This window comes from Equus asinus, chromosome X, assembly GCF_041296235.1.
Source record: "Equus asinus isolate D_3611 breed Donkey chromosome X, EquAss-T2T_v2, whole genome shotgun sequence".
NCBI classification, from domain to species: domain Eukaryota; kingdom Metazoa; phylum Chordata; class Mammalia; order Perissodactyla; family Equidae; genus Equus; species Equus asinus.
This window is the reverse complement of record NC_091820.1, coordinates 128,222,066-128,237,004: the sequence shown is the minus strand read 5'-3', so window position 1 is coordinate 128,237,004 and position 14,939 is coordinate 128,222,066. Positions and strand designations below refer to the sequence as shown.

At 41.1% G+C, this 14,939-nt stretch overlaps 1 protein-coding gene across 6 annotated transcripts in view; it reads right to left on the bottom strand.

Moving 5' to 3' along the window:
• Nucleotides 1-14,939, bottom strand: part of LOC106828050 (uncharacterized) — a 63,745-nt gene that overhangs the window by 19,037 nt on the left and 29,769 nt on the right. Inside the window, exon 1 of one of the 6 annotated variants that reach the window (XM_070502616.1) lies at nucleotides 4,755-5,057. The exons of the other annotated variants lie outside the window; for them this stretch is intronic. The gene's annotated coding sequence lies outside the window, so the exon portion shown is untranslated. Of the gene's footprint in view, nucleotides 1-4,754; nucleotides 5,058-14,939 lie in introns of those variants that run through there. 6 annotated transcript variants of the gene reach the window in all.

Genomic DNA, 14,939 nt, shown 5'->3' with positions numbered 1-14,939 from the left:
TACTATTGATTCTATTAGGTATAATAATGGAACTATGGTAATATAGGCAAATATTCACTTTTTGAGGGGAGAACCGAAGAAAATACATGTTACATAATCAGTAATTTATCTGAGGGAAAAAGGTTAACAGTTGTTAAATCCAGGTGGCTGGTAGGTGGGCCTTTATTGCACTATTCTTTCTACTTCTCTGTAGGTTTGAACATTCTCATAATAAAATGTGTGTATGTGTGCACATGTGTGTATGAAGTAATCTCATGTTTCACAGCTACATTTTAGGCACTATCACATATGTGTCAGTAGCTTTTTGGCTTACATACAAGATGAAGAGTTACAACTAAAGAACAACTGATCATTGGAGGGAAATCACTTTAAATGAAATATTTTCCACACTCTTAAGTCAATACATTAAATACTAAGGCATTAAGAAGCCTGAACCCTGATATCAATTTAAAGGTAAGAGACTCAATTTCCAAGTGTTCCTTTTTCTCTACCAAATCTGAACAGAAGATTTATAGCAATTTTACCTAAAACTAGATTATTTGAACCTAGGGACAGTTCAACTTCATAATACTAATAGCAACTGTTTTCTATACCACACAAGAGATGGAGATTTATGAAAGGAAATAAGGAACAAGCAAGAGCATAAAAAAGGATAACCCTGGGTAGGGAGAATGACTACTATATGTTTAAGTAAATCACTGGGTGAAACTTCATTCAACCAACATTCAAATGATAGAATATACTTCTACCCATAAAATTCATTTTGGGTCAGTTTCACCCTGTGTTCTCTGATCTTGCTAAGGATATGTCCCTTGTGTAAGATGCTTGAGCCAAGTTAATATGAAGAATAAAGCCTCTGAAAGAAACTTCCTGTGTGACCTTTCAGTTCTGCAAACTATATAAAGACCTGAAGCTGTTAGAGCACTAAGAAATACTAGTATAATCAAGTGAATCTCTCCTCAAGGTATTTTTCCAAAGTATATTTATCTACAGGCTTGAGAGTGTAACATCGTTCTTCTAGTGCTTGTGGGTCCAAGAATGCCTGGCATCCTCTGTAAGGAGAAATAAAGCCTAGCTGATTGAGCTTGGTAGTCCTGGTGGAGTTCACACTGCTCAGGTGCCCAAAAGGCAGGAGGATCTCAGGATGTTTGTTCTGTCAGCATTTCGATGGAGAAGAACAAGAAATTTTTAAAAATGCAACACCCTGTGAGGATTTGTACAGACAAACAAGATTGAGCTCATTGCAGCTTCTGTTATGAGAGGACATTTGGTCTTAAGAGGTTTGCTGTTATGCAAGCTGTGCAGAGCTATCATTTTCCTCCTCCAAAAATCTTAAAACACACACACTCATGTGGTGAGCTCAAAGAGTACAGACCATCAGAATCATTTAACGTTTTAAAGTACAATAACCGTAAATGGTAAGCAATGGTGAGGTTTCCGTGAGAAATCTTATTTTTTCAAAATTTATAAACTACCCACAACACATTTACTAATAAGATAAACAAAGATGTCATTCAGCTGACCTTTGAGAGCAAAGAGCAATAATAGAGCATCTCAAAAGTAAATCTTCATGATCAAAGATTTCAGACATTTATTCATTCTCCTCAATCAACGCATGCTGACAAAGAGCTTACCATGTACAAGGCCATGTGATATGAGGAATAAAGAAACAAACTAAGAAAAAACCTTGATCTCAAGAAACTTAGTCTTCAAGGAAGATAAATATCACACAATATAAGATAGAAAGCCACATATTCCATAAGAGTCGCAAACGTGTTATGGGGGCCTAATCTGCCCCTCTGTCCATCCCTACTTTATCTACTCTGACTGCTTCAGGCCCTTCTCATTCCTCATCTGAAGAATGTGCTGAGTCATCTGCCTACCACTCTGCCTCCAGAGCAACCTTTCTAATATTGGGGTCTAATCCCTTACTTCCTCTGATCTCAATCACTCCCGTGAGACCCCATGGCTTACTGAATAAAGTCCAACTTCCTTCTGTATGAAGGCACCTGCCTATTTCCCCAGTCTTATCCTTAAATACCTCTTCTTTTCCTCCTCTGTAATCTACATGTCGGCCAGGTAAGGAGCTATTTCAAACATCCAGATTCCTTAACCTTCAACACTAGTTCAAGTACCACCTCTTCCAGGAAGCTTTTCTTGCTCCCTCTGGCTGGCTTCGAAGCACGAGCTGGCTCTGAAGCACTGATCCGAGCTCTCAGAGTCTCCCTCCCATTCTTACTCTGATTACAGCATTTATGATATTTCACTGCAGTGCCATCTGTTTCCCTGTGTTTTAAGCATTTATGATAGCCTTGACGGTATCTGGAACAAAATAGGTCCTCATTTTATTGCACAAATGCTTATGGTAAAGAGAGTAAGAAGGGCATGCAAGACTCACAAAAGGGTCAGCATTTGAATCGGACCATGAAGAACGGGTAGGATTTGCAGTGTGTGAGAAGGCGGAGAGCAAGTAGGGGGTGAGAGGTGGCAAAGGCCAAGGCAGGACAATCCTGGGTAATGGGGAGATTCGATTAGATGAGGCTGAAACACAGCGTGGCTGAAGAGGAGAGTAAAAAACAAGATTGGAAAAGTCTTTTGAGGTAAATCATGGAGGTCCTCAGATGCCAGATTTCTTTGGTGAGAGGGAGTTACGTTTAACCGTCTTAATATTAATGAAAGGGTTTATGTTTGCAATGAATAAAAAAGCAGACGTTTAGGATAAATCAGACCTATTCTTCCTTGTTACTAGGTCTCGGCACATACATTCCTAGGAGAAAAGTCCTAACTACTTGTGTCCTAAATAATTTAGGGATATCATGCTGATGTTTATTATCACATTGCTATTTGTTCTTGCTATTTTAATCTTTGACAACAAAAACAGTTATGAAACATCTTCACTTTCCTTCTATGGTTCGATGGGTCATTAATTAACTAGACATCCATAAGTTCTTAATAATAATCTATTTTTCATATTAAAATTTCATGGAAAATCTTGCATATTTCTTACTGGATCCGAGTATTTTTTAAAGCTCTGAAAATTCTCCCCCCCAAGAAGTCAAAATGGATTCTATGTAGCAACAGTGCCCTCCGCTGGCTACAGCGTGGAACAGCTAAACCCGGGCCGAGAAGGAACGCAAAAGCCAAGGCGGTCCGTGGTGAGTCCGGCCTGACAAGGCCCGCAATGTCCACGCTTCCTCAATTTCTTCCCTTTTCATGTTAAGCAGAATGTTGATTCACTAGCTCCTCAAGGTAAGCAAACTCGTCTTAGCAGGTCAGGAATTGGTCAAGTGCTCGGACAAATTCCCTTTTTCTCCTCATCTTTTAGGGGGGCTGGCCACACCCAAAGCTTCTAAAGATTTTTTTCCTTTAAGAAAAGGCACATAAATTTGAACAATAGTTTCCTGATCTCCTCCTCCATTTGCTCTTCCTCTTTACCTCATTTTCACTGGCCTGTGTAAGAGAAAAAGAAGCACTTTAAGAAATCCTGCAATCACAGACCTAGTGGCTTGCCATGTCCCAACCTGAAATATAACCGTGCTATCTCTTAAGCCTGGGCTAGATGTGACATTGGTCCCCTCCCTTAACCATAAGGGCCGCAAACAATACACGATCAGCATAAAATAGTTTCAGGGGATAATGACAATTGAAAGCCATTAGCCAGTGCCCAGCATAGTGTCTGGTCACCTGCTGGCAGAGTTAAATGAGGTATGATAGAGGGAAATGCGCTGTAAATTATGGGGTGTGAGCCTCATTACAAGGTGCTTGTATCATTGCAAATTCGGACTGAACTGCAATACCAAGAAACGCTCAGAGCAGGCTAGAGAGGAACAAGGTGTCCCTAAGCACAGAGACATCTTTTTTCCTGCAAAATCATTTCAAAAGCCCTTCCCTGCTACTTGTGGTTCCTTTAAAACTTTTATATTCAATCCAATTCTGAATGGGTTCCTAAACCCTAATTAAGGGGCCACAGCTTCCTCCGGTGCCTTACTTCTGCGGGGTTTTTGTGGTTCCAATGCTGAGCTTTGCAACCTGGAGCGCTTGCATAAGCTCTCACCTTCGGTCTCCTCCAAACTCCATACAGTCTGCACGGCCTAGGTTATCAAGCACCGTGCTGCGCTCCTTGAGGCACAAGATGGGGAAGCAGCAGTCCCTCCTCCCTTCGGCACAGGCAGGGAGGCATATACACAATGAAGAGCAAATAACAGATACTACAGAGGTCCAGGACTTGGGACCATGGAGAGAGGAAGGAATCACTACAGAGATGATTTGCAAAGCCTGGGATTAGGGTGAGGTGAGCGTGGCCAAGTCGCGCAAAATCAGGGTCGGATCACGTCTTTATTTAAAATATTCATATTTTGTCTATCACGGAACTTTTTGCATTAACTTTGAATTTTAAAGATATTACATTACAATTTTTATTTTAATTACTGAATGTCTTGGTGCCCCCTTCAATTGTGCGCCCGTGGCTACTGCCTCCCTCGATTTGCCCTTATCCCGTCTCTGGGGATTTGAATGAGGGCAGTAAGTGATGGATATGATTTTGCATCTAGAAAAGGGGTAAAAGGCAGCCCGGAGATGGCGCCTAGGAGCCGAAGCATGGGCGGCTGCAGGATTGGGAGGAAGAGGCCGAAGAGGTGCTCGGGGCTGGCTGGCTGGCTGGCTGGGAGGCGACGATGTTCCGCTCCGGTAATTTGCGCAGCCCCGGAGGGGAGTCAGCTCGGTTAAAGCGGAATACGGAAAGGACATCTGCTTACCTGGTTCTGACTGCTCCCGACCCGCAATCTCTTCTGACTGCCAAGGCAGGATCTGCTCCTCTCTGGGGACAATGCATCTCGTCTTTGCAGCGCGCCCAGTCTGAAGGGGTGCCTCTCAGGGCAGCCTTTATCAACCGGCTGCTCTTGGAAAAGACCTGCCCCCACAAGGGCCCCTCCAGCGTCCGCCCGCCACACCCGTTGCTAGCGGAGGTCCACTCCCTCCGCGCAGGGCGGGCTGGACCGTCCCCCGCAGGGATGGGAGGACTGTGTGCTGTCACTTCCCACCTGGTCACTGTGTGTCAGGACACTTAGTCAGTTACACCGCTCAACAACCTCCCCACTGCGCCCCCGCCCCACTCCATCCCAGCAGCGGCAGCCGAGAGGCACTCTCCATTAACTATCTCAGGGCCAAAGAGTTAAGAGACTTCGCAAGCGTCTGTTTGTTATTCCATAGCGGTAACAGTCGCTGATCGGCCTGATGGCTTGGGCAGGCGGAAAATCTTAAAGCTGGAAGGAACCTTAGATTTGGGTGGGATTTAGCATTCGATGTCTTTCGTGAAAAATCACCAAGAAAATTAAATATGCATTAACATTTAGTACCAGTAGTGCATCCTAACAAGTACACACACAAAGAAATCCCGCCAAAGCACACTCCACCAATCGCTGCCTGTGCACACTTGAAGTCTCCATTACAAGGCATGAAAAAGTGCTCGGAGAAGGGTGGGCTTTCTGGTGGGAACTGGCCTGAGGTAAGCCCAGCCCCTGAGAACACCAGCCTTAGGGGACTGGATTTATTGTTCTCACCCAACCCCTTTGTAAGACCTCAAATTTCGCCGAACTTCTTTGCAAATGCCTGTCCACAGGTTACTTTGGGTTCGTTACAAAGCAATTAAAACGGCTTGTCCAAGTGCTCAGAATGCTAAACAAAATCCCGAAAAGTGGATGCGAAACGTGGCTGTTTATGCCACACAGTTATTTGAATGTGTTAAAGTGCACTGAAAGCAACCAGCGGAGTGGAGACATATTTCCGCCAAGTCTCTAAAGACATAGCTGGCTTCAGGAGTCCTGTCTTCAGATCTTTGGTTATTTTTACGGCCTTGGTAAATGAGTAATGGGCAAAGTTCCTAAGTACAAGAACCAATGCCAAATTTAGCAAATAAAAACACAGGTCACAGGGTTAAAATTGAATCTCAGATAAACAACAAATAATTTTTTAGTAGAAGTATGTTCTATGCAATATATGGGACACACTTATACTTTTAACATATTCATTTAACTGAAATTCAGTTTTAACCGAGTGTCCTGTTTTTTCTGGCAACTCTAACAACAATGCAACCACTGCTTGAACTCTTTTGTTTATAGTCTAACAAACAAGACATAGTCAATATTGAGAAGTAGGCAAAAAATGTCACAAGGATTCTTAGTAATTCACACACTCAAAAAATGATAGCCACATTGAAATATTTATTATGAAAGCATTAAAAATGTATTTATATTAATTGAGGAGATTGTCAATCTGACTATTAAGGGTATTAATCCAAGGATCTGCAAGCTCCTCCCTGGGGGTAAATCAGGTCTGTGGCCATTGTTTGTATGGTTTCTGAGCTAAGAATGGTTTTTACATTTAATCAAAAGAAGAATAATATTTTGTGGCAAGTGAGAGTTATATAAATTTCAAATTTCAGTATCCATAAATAAAATTTTATTGTAACCCAGCCATGCCCACTCATTTTCGTATTCTCTCGGCCTTTCTTATTCTTTTCAGCCTACAACGGCAAAGATGAGGCATTGCATAAGAGATGGATAAACCTGCAAAGCCGGAAATATTTACTCTCTGGCTCTTTACAGAAGCAGTTTGTTGACCCCTGATATAAATGAAACTATTACCTATAAAGTGGGGTTATAAATAATCATTAAGTCTGTTAACTATAACTCTGAGTGGGCCAAATATTTTCATTATTTGCGGAAAGTATTTGCTGCTTAGCTGTCCTTTTTCTCATAGTCAAAAGACTATGTTTTCATAGACACAGAATTTTGGTAAATTGCAAACCAATGGCATTTGAATGAGATTTGTTTTAACAATACGGGCTGTCTCTGCTTTCGAGCTTTCTAATTCACCTTTTGTCCATTGCTGCACCGCCTCACAAACCAAAGTTTTACTGTGGTTTTTAGATCGCTAAGCCGGTCAGCATTTTATCAAGTGGCTCGCCTGCCATCTAGTGGGGAAATATATAAGTGCATTATTTCTTATTTATGTATTTAGACAAACTGAGTAGCTAGCTGTAAGCTGTAGGACCTTGGACGGTGATGATAATACTAGTAATTCCTCACATTTGAATAGCACTTTGCCATTTACAAAGCTTCTCCCCATTTAGTATTTTAATTAGTCTTCCCTCAGGACAACACTGTGCTATAAGCAGATTTCCTTTGCCCTATTTTTCAGATTAAGAAACTGAGTCTGAACATTGGCTTATTCAAGGTCCTAAACCCAAGCGCCATGTTCTGTCCACTGAACCTCACCCCTCTGAACTGAGGTTCCCTCGTGTCTACATTTCCAGCTCTACTCTATGAATGATTGTGAAAGTATTTGCCACAATAACTTTTATTTTAGGAAACTTCCATGGATAGTCTTTTTAAACAAATATGAGCCATCCAAAACATCCCTTCTCAAGAAAAAAAGTTCTAAGGAGACAAACACAATTTTTTTCTAGGTAAATGTTTAATTAATGTTTCTCCAAAACAGGGTATGAGTTAAGATCCATTTTCTGATGGAAGGTGCATAAATCGGGCAGAAGACACTTAAGGCTTAATCCTTGGAGGACTGCGTGATTACTGGCAGAGTACCTGCAACTGGCCACCTTTAAATCCTTTTTGATTGAGACATGTAATAATTTTTCCAGTGCAATACAATTCACTTACTTTTAGACCTACAAAATTATGCTTGCATAGAGCTTTGAGAGTACAAGACACAGAGGTCTGAAAAAGAGATCCATTTTAATTGCCCTGTGTCTCAGGAACTTCCAGGGGCTTGGTGTGAAACTGCAAAGGGAACATTGAGCCCTCTGTGCTAAAGCTCATTTGAGAAGAGAGATTTGTGGGCTCTTCTAGTACTTACTAAGGTGCCTCTGTCTTGTAACAGCAGCCTGAGTCCTTAGTGATGACCAAGAACCAGATTAAATGAACTAAAGGTTAGAGCAACCCATCAGAAAGAGTCACATTTACAATGACATCCATCTGCTGAATCTACAGTTGGGCACACAGTGGGAATACGCTAAATCATGGGCCACCTGCTGAACGCAGCTGTACTTGTTGAGTGTGTCCAAAAATGCCCCAAGTGTCGACTTGAGGAAGAACAGTTCCCACAGCTTTGCAGATCATGGTTCTCAGGCTGTGCCTGTTTCTTGTGAACATGCCCCCAGTGGCAACACTTTGGTATTACTTTCAAATAGTTACACTTTCATATTAAAATTTCAGCTTGAGGCATGGGTGTGAAAACCAAAGCACCTGGGACATGCGAATTAAATTCTTTTCTTGCTAGACTTTCAGCACAGCCTTAAGTTTAGCCACAGGTGATCCCTACTGTTTGCAAGCTTTGTTGATGATGTGATTAGTATCACAGATGGAGGAGCTCTCTGAAACTCTCTAGCTTGGACATGACCCTGGACCTGTTTTATTGGTTGCCCCCATTGTCTTGCCAGCCAACATTCTGGTTGGGCCATTTCTAGCAGCTGAGGCCTTGCTGTTTATGCAGCTAGTACATGGCTCAACTTAGTTCTACCTCAACAATTATGCAAAGAGGATAATATTGATCATTTTCTTTCCACCTAGATTTTATTGAGGTAACATTGGCTCATAACATTATATAAATTTCAGGTGTACCTCATTGTATTTCGATTTCTGTGTAGACTATATCATGTTCACCACCCAAAGACTAATTTACCATCCATCACCAATCATTTTTAAATATGCCCTGAGGTTCACTACTAGTTTTCTCAAGCAGGTCAGATCATCCTAAGTATGTCCCTACAAGTTCGCAGCAAAATAATTCCCTAAAGTTGCTACTATTTATGTCACAACTATTATTGTTACTACTACTTATAGTAGCAGTACCACTGCTACTAATGACAACAACTGACGCATATAGTGTTCTCTCTTGCCAGGCACTCTTCTAGAAGCTTCATATACACAAACTAAACCAATCCTCCTGGACTTTACTTGTGGAGTACAGTATTATTGCCATCCCCATTTTACATATGTTAAAACCAAGACCAAGAGAGGCTAAGAGACTTGCTCAAGTTCACACAGCTAATGAATGGTGGGGCAATATTTGAACCCAAGCAGTCTGATTCCAGAGCCCTAGCTTTTAATTAATATTGCCTCAATATCAAAGCACAGCCAGAAGAACAAAAGACACATTGCCTACTCAATGAAGTCCAATGACCCAGCTTGATGTTCACTACCTTCCATGATCTAGCAGTATCTTTCTTTTCCTAACACTGTGCTACCACCCAGCCTGGTCCATTCTAGCCACTTCAAAGGACTTAGCAGTAACAAGCCATGCCTCTATTAGTGCTGTTCCTTCTGTATTATCCCCTTCCTCATCCCTTTCCCTGTTGAACTTCTACTCATCCTTTAAGGTCCAGCTCTAATTCGATCTCTTTGGTAAATACTTGCCTGAGGCCCCAGCTGATGGTAAACATTCACCCCTGAATCCTCCCTTACAGTCTTTCCTCTGAATTTCTCTTAAGACACTAGACTATAAACTCACTAAAGAAAACCCACCTCAACCTCTGCTTCAACCATGACTCTTTCCGTGGCGTCCCCAAAGATATTAACTCCTAGGCTCCCACAGCACTTGTTCTTACCATAATTGTCTATAACATTTAACCTTTCCCCAGGTTGTTGCTGTCATTAGTCTGGGTATCTGTCTTCCCCTAGAAGGTAAACTCCTTGAAGGCAGATAGCGTTTTATTTGTCTCTGTATCCTGACCCTAGGATAGTCTGTTGTTCATGTGCTTGTTGAATGAATTAAGGAATGAATCAGTGCATGAAGCCTTTCCTGAATTCCCCCAACTAGAAGTAATCACTCCCTTCTCTAAACTCCAATAGCTCCTTGTTCTTCCTTGAGACATTTTTGGTTTTATCTTGTGTTAGAGTTATCCATAGACTGGTCTTAGCTCCTTGTTAGACTCAAGAACCTTAAAGTTGGAGCTATGCCTTAGGCATCTCCATGGTTCCATCACCTAGCAGAATTCCTGGTCCAGTAAATGGGCTCAATAAGTATTTTCTGAATGAATGATTCACCACAATGAATGTGGCCCCTTAATTATGGGCTCATTGGCGGTCCCCAAGAATAAATGAAAGAAAGCTGAGATGGGTAGAAATCAGCCATTCAGGCTAGGGTAAGCTGTATGTGATGGAAGGGCCATGGCACCTGTCACTCACTGACAGAGGTGAAAGAGGCAGAAATACTTTTCTGCTGAGGAAAACACCATATTCTAGCTGCAGCACTTCATAGCCAGGAACAATCTTATGGAACGAAGCTTTTCTTGGAGGAGTGGGGGATCTGAGCAGGAGATCTATGGCACCATAAGCAAGCAGCCTTTGAACTCAGCACAATGGAGATGAGTGCCATAAGACCTGGCTTTGCTGGTTATTAAAATCAACAGGTAATACTCCCAGAAAAGCTATCGAACATGAGAGAAAGAAAAGCCAGCTCTTAAAGGCCTATGCACAGATTCACCCATTCCAGAAACCAACACAAAGTCACCAGAAATAAAGGTGCTTAGTCTTTTGGTAAAACAGATTCTGAGCACATCTCAGAGAAGCAGGAGGTGGCTGGGCCCACCTCCCCTGGGACTGAGACACTGGCAGCAGCATTTATTGTGACCCAGTACAGATGTGCTGACACAGACATTGGCAGACACCATTGGAATTCTTCCTCTGACCTGTTAGTGCAGGAGTTTGCCCCACCTACTAGAGTACAGATTTAATCCAGATCAGCCAGGGCAGGCAGCCCACCCTTGGGACTAGCCCCACCCACTAGCAAGCCCTCAGGAACTTGCGGATCCACATAGGTGGAGTGTGTGGGACCTCTGTAGTGGGACAAATGGGTCTGCCTTGGTGGGGTGGGGTGTGCGCATGGGGTAGGACTGTGTTGGTGGGGTATGTGGGCCCGTGGGCAGTGGGGCATGTCAGCTGCAGTCAACTTGTGTTGCTGGCCATCTCAAACAGCCATACAGGGGATCTGCCCCACCTTATAACAATTGAAATGATTGTGTGCTGCCACACCAGGGCCTGCACCACTCAGCTGTGCTCCTGAGAGAGCTGACAGCAGCCTCATAGGCCAGAGGCCGACAGCAATTATGAGCCCCTGAGCCTAGCAACGAGGCATGCTGGGGGCCTGACTCACTTAACAGCAAAACAGCAACAGGTGCCTGCTATTACACCTTGCAGCCAGCTGTGCTGGCGCTTGCTCTGCCCAATGAAGTGACTAAAGGGAATGTAGCAGCCACACGCAGCTGAGTCTTACAACCAGTTGGCCTGGGGGGCCAGCCTAGCCCACTTGTGTGCCCACAGCAAGAGCAACCCCACCACAACAGAAGGGCACATGTAGCACACACAGGGAATATTTGGAACTGATGACAAGAGAGAAGCACACTGCTGGGCCCCATAAGGCATTTCTTATATAAGGCAACATCTCCAAGATGAGGAGACATAGCTGATCAACCTAATACATAGATATAAGCAGAGAGAAAGAGGCAAAATGAGGAGACAAAGGAATATGTTCCAAACAAGGGAACAGGACAGATCCTCAGAAAAAGAACTAAATGAAAAAGAGATAAACAATCTACCTGATAAAGAAGACAAACTAATAGTCATAAGAATGCTCACTGATCTTGGGAGAAGAATAGATGAACACAGTCAGAAATTCAACAAAGAATATGAAAATATAAAAAAGAACCAATCAGAACTGAAGAATACAATAATGGAAATGAAAAATTCACCAGAGGGAATCAACAGCCGAGTAGATGACAAAAAAGAAAAGATCAGTGAGCTGGATGAAAGACTAGAAGAAATCCCCCAAGCTGAACAGAAAAAAGAAAAAACAATTAAGAAGAATGAAGACAGTCTAAGGGACCTGTGGAACATCAAGTGCATGAACATCTATATTATAGGTGTCCCAAAAGGAGTAGAGACAGACAAAGAGACAGAGAACCTATCTGAATAAATAATAGCTGAAAACTTTCCTAACCTAAGGAAGGAAACAGACATCCAGGTACAGGAAGCACAAAGAATACCAAACAAGATGAACCCGAAGAAGCACACCAAGACACATTATAAATAAAATGTCAAGAATTAAAGATAAAAAGAGAATCCTAAAAGCTGCAAGAGTAAGACAACAAGTTACATACAAAGGAAACCCCATAAGGCTATCAGCTCACTTCTCATCAGAAACGTTACAGGCTAGAAGGGAGTGGCATGATATATTCAAAGTGCTGAAAGGAGAAAACCTACAGCCAAGAATACTCTACCCAGCGAGGTTATCATTTTCAATGGAAGGAGAGATAGTGTTGTCCAGACAAGCAAAATCTACAGGAGTTTATCACCAATAAACCAATCTTACAAGAAATGTCAAAGGGACTTATTTAAGTGGAAAAGAAAAGACCACAAATAAGAATAAGAAAACCATCCAAGAAAAAACAATCACTGGTAAAGGCAAATAGAAAGTAAAGGTAGCAGATCAACCATCTATAAAGCTAATATGAGATTAAAAGACAAAAGTACTAAAATTATCTATTTCCATGATAAGGGATACACACACACACACACACACACAAGAGGTTAAATATGATATCAAAAACATAAAATGTGGAGGAGGGGGTGTAAAAGTATAGGGCTTTTAGTAAGAGGTCAAACTTAAGAGACAATCAACTTAATATAGATTGCTATTTACATAGGTTATTATATATGGAATCTCAGGGTAATCACAAGCCAGAAATGTAAAATAAATACACAAAAAATTAAGAGAAAGGAACCCAAACATAATTTTAAATAAGCCATCAAGAGCCAGCCCTGATGGTCTAGTGGTTAAAGTTCTGCACACTCTACTTCAGCAGCCCAGGTTCGGTTCCTGAGCACAGAACCACACCACTCATCTGTCAGTAGCCATGTGGTGGTGGTGGCTCATGTAGAAAACCCAGAAGGGCTTAAAACTATAACAGACAACTATGTACTGGGGCTATAGGAAGGGGAAAAAAAAGAGGAAGATGGGCAAAAGATGATAGTTCAGGGTTAATCTTTCCCAGCAAAAGAAAAAAAAAGAAAGCCATCAAATCACAAGGGAAGAGAGGAAGAGAAGAAAGGAACAGAGAAGAACTGCTAAAACACCCAGAAAAAGGTAACAAAATGGCAAAAAGTACATACTTATCAATAGCTATCTATATGTCAATGGACTAAATGCTCCAATCAGAAGACATCAGGTGGCTAAATGGATAAAATAATAAGACCCATATATACGTGTGCATACAAGAGACACAGTTCAGACCTAAAGACACTCAAAGACAGAAAGTGAAGGGATTGAAAAATATATTCCACGCAATGGCAATGAAAAGAAAGCTGGCGTAGCAATACTTATATGGACAAAATAGACTTTAAAACAAAAACTGTAACAAGAGACAAAGAAGGGCACTACTTAATGATAAAGGGAACAATCCAACAAGAAGATATAACCCTTGTAAATATCTATGCACCCAACATAGAAGCACCTGAATATATAAAGCAATTATTAACAGACATAAAGGAGAAATAGACAGTAACACAATAATAGCAGAGGGCTTTAACTCTACTTACACCAATGGATAGATAATCCAAACAGAAGATCAGTAACGAAACGTTGGCCTTAAGTGACTCATTAGACCAGATGGACTTATTAGATATATCTAGAACATTCCATCTAAAAACCACAGCATACACATTCTTTTCAAATGCTCATGGAACATTCTCCATGATAGATCACATGTTAGGCCACAAAACAAGTCTCAATAGATGTAAGAAGACTGAAAAAATACCAAGCATCTTTTCTGACCACATCGGTAAGAAACTAGAAATCAACTACAAGAAGAAAACTGGGAAGGCAACAAATATAGGGTGATTAAGCAAAATGCTACTGAACTACTAGGTTAATGGAGAAGCCAAAAAATATCTGGAGACAAATGAAAATGAAAAAACAACATGCCAAAATGTATGGGATATAGCAAAAGCAGTACTAAGAGGGTTTATCGCAATACAGGCCTATGTCAACAAACAAGAAAAATCTCAAACAAAAATCTAACAGTGCACCTAAAGGAAATAGAAAAAAGAAGAACAAACAAAGCTCCAAATCAGTAGAAGGAAGAAAATAATAAAAATCAGAGTGGAAATAAATGAAATAGAGACTAAAAAACAAAAGAAAAAAAATCAATGAAACCAAGAGCTGGTTCTTTGAAAAGATAAACAAAATTGACAAACCTTTAGCTAGACTCACCAGAAAAAAGAGAGAAGGTTCAAATAAATAAAATCAGAAAAGAAAGAAGAGAAATTACAACAGACATCAGAAAATACAAAAGATTAGAAGAGAATACTATGAAAAGCTATACACCAACAAACTTGATAACCTAGAAGAAATAGATAAACTCTTAGGATAATACAACCTTCCAAAACTGAATCAAGAAGAAATAGAGAATTTGAATCAAGACCAATCAAGATGAGTAATCAGTAAGGAGATCAAAACAGTAATCAAAAACCTCCCAAAAAACAAAAGCTCAGGACCAGACAGCTTCCCTGATGAATTCTACCAAACATTCAAAGAGGACTTAATACCTACCCTTCTCAGACTATTCCAAAAAATTAAAGAGGAGAGGAAGCTTTCTAACTCATTCTACGAGGCCAACATTACCCTGATACCAAAACCAGACAAGAACAACACACACAAAAAAAATTACAGGTCAATACCATGGATGAACATAGATGAACTATCCTCAAGAAAATACTAGCAAATCGAATACAACGACACATTAAAAAGATCACACACCCTGATCAAGAGGGGTTTATTCCAGGGATGCCAGGATGGTTCAACATCCACAAATCAATCAACATGATACACCACATCAACAAAATAAATAATAAAAATCACATGATCATCTC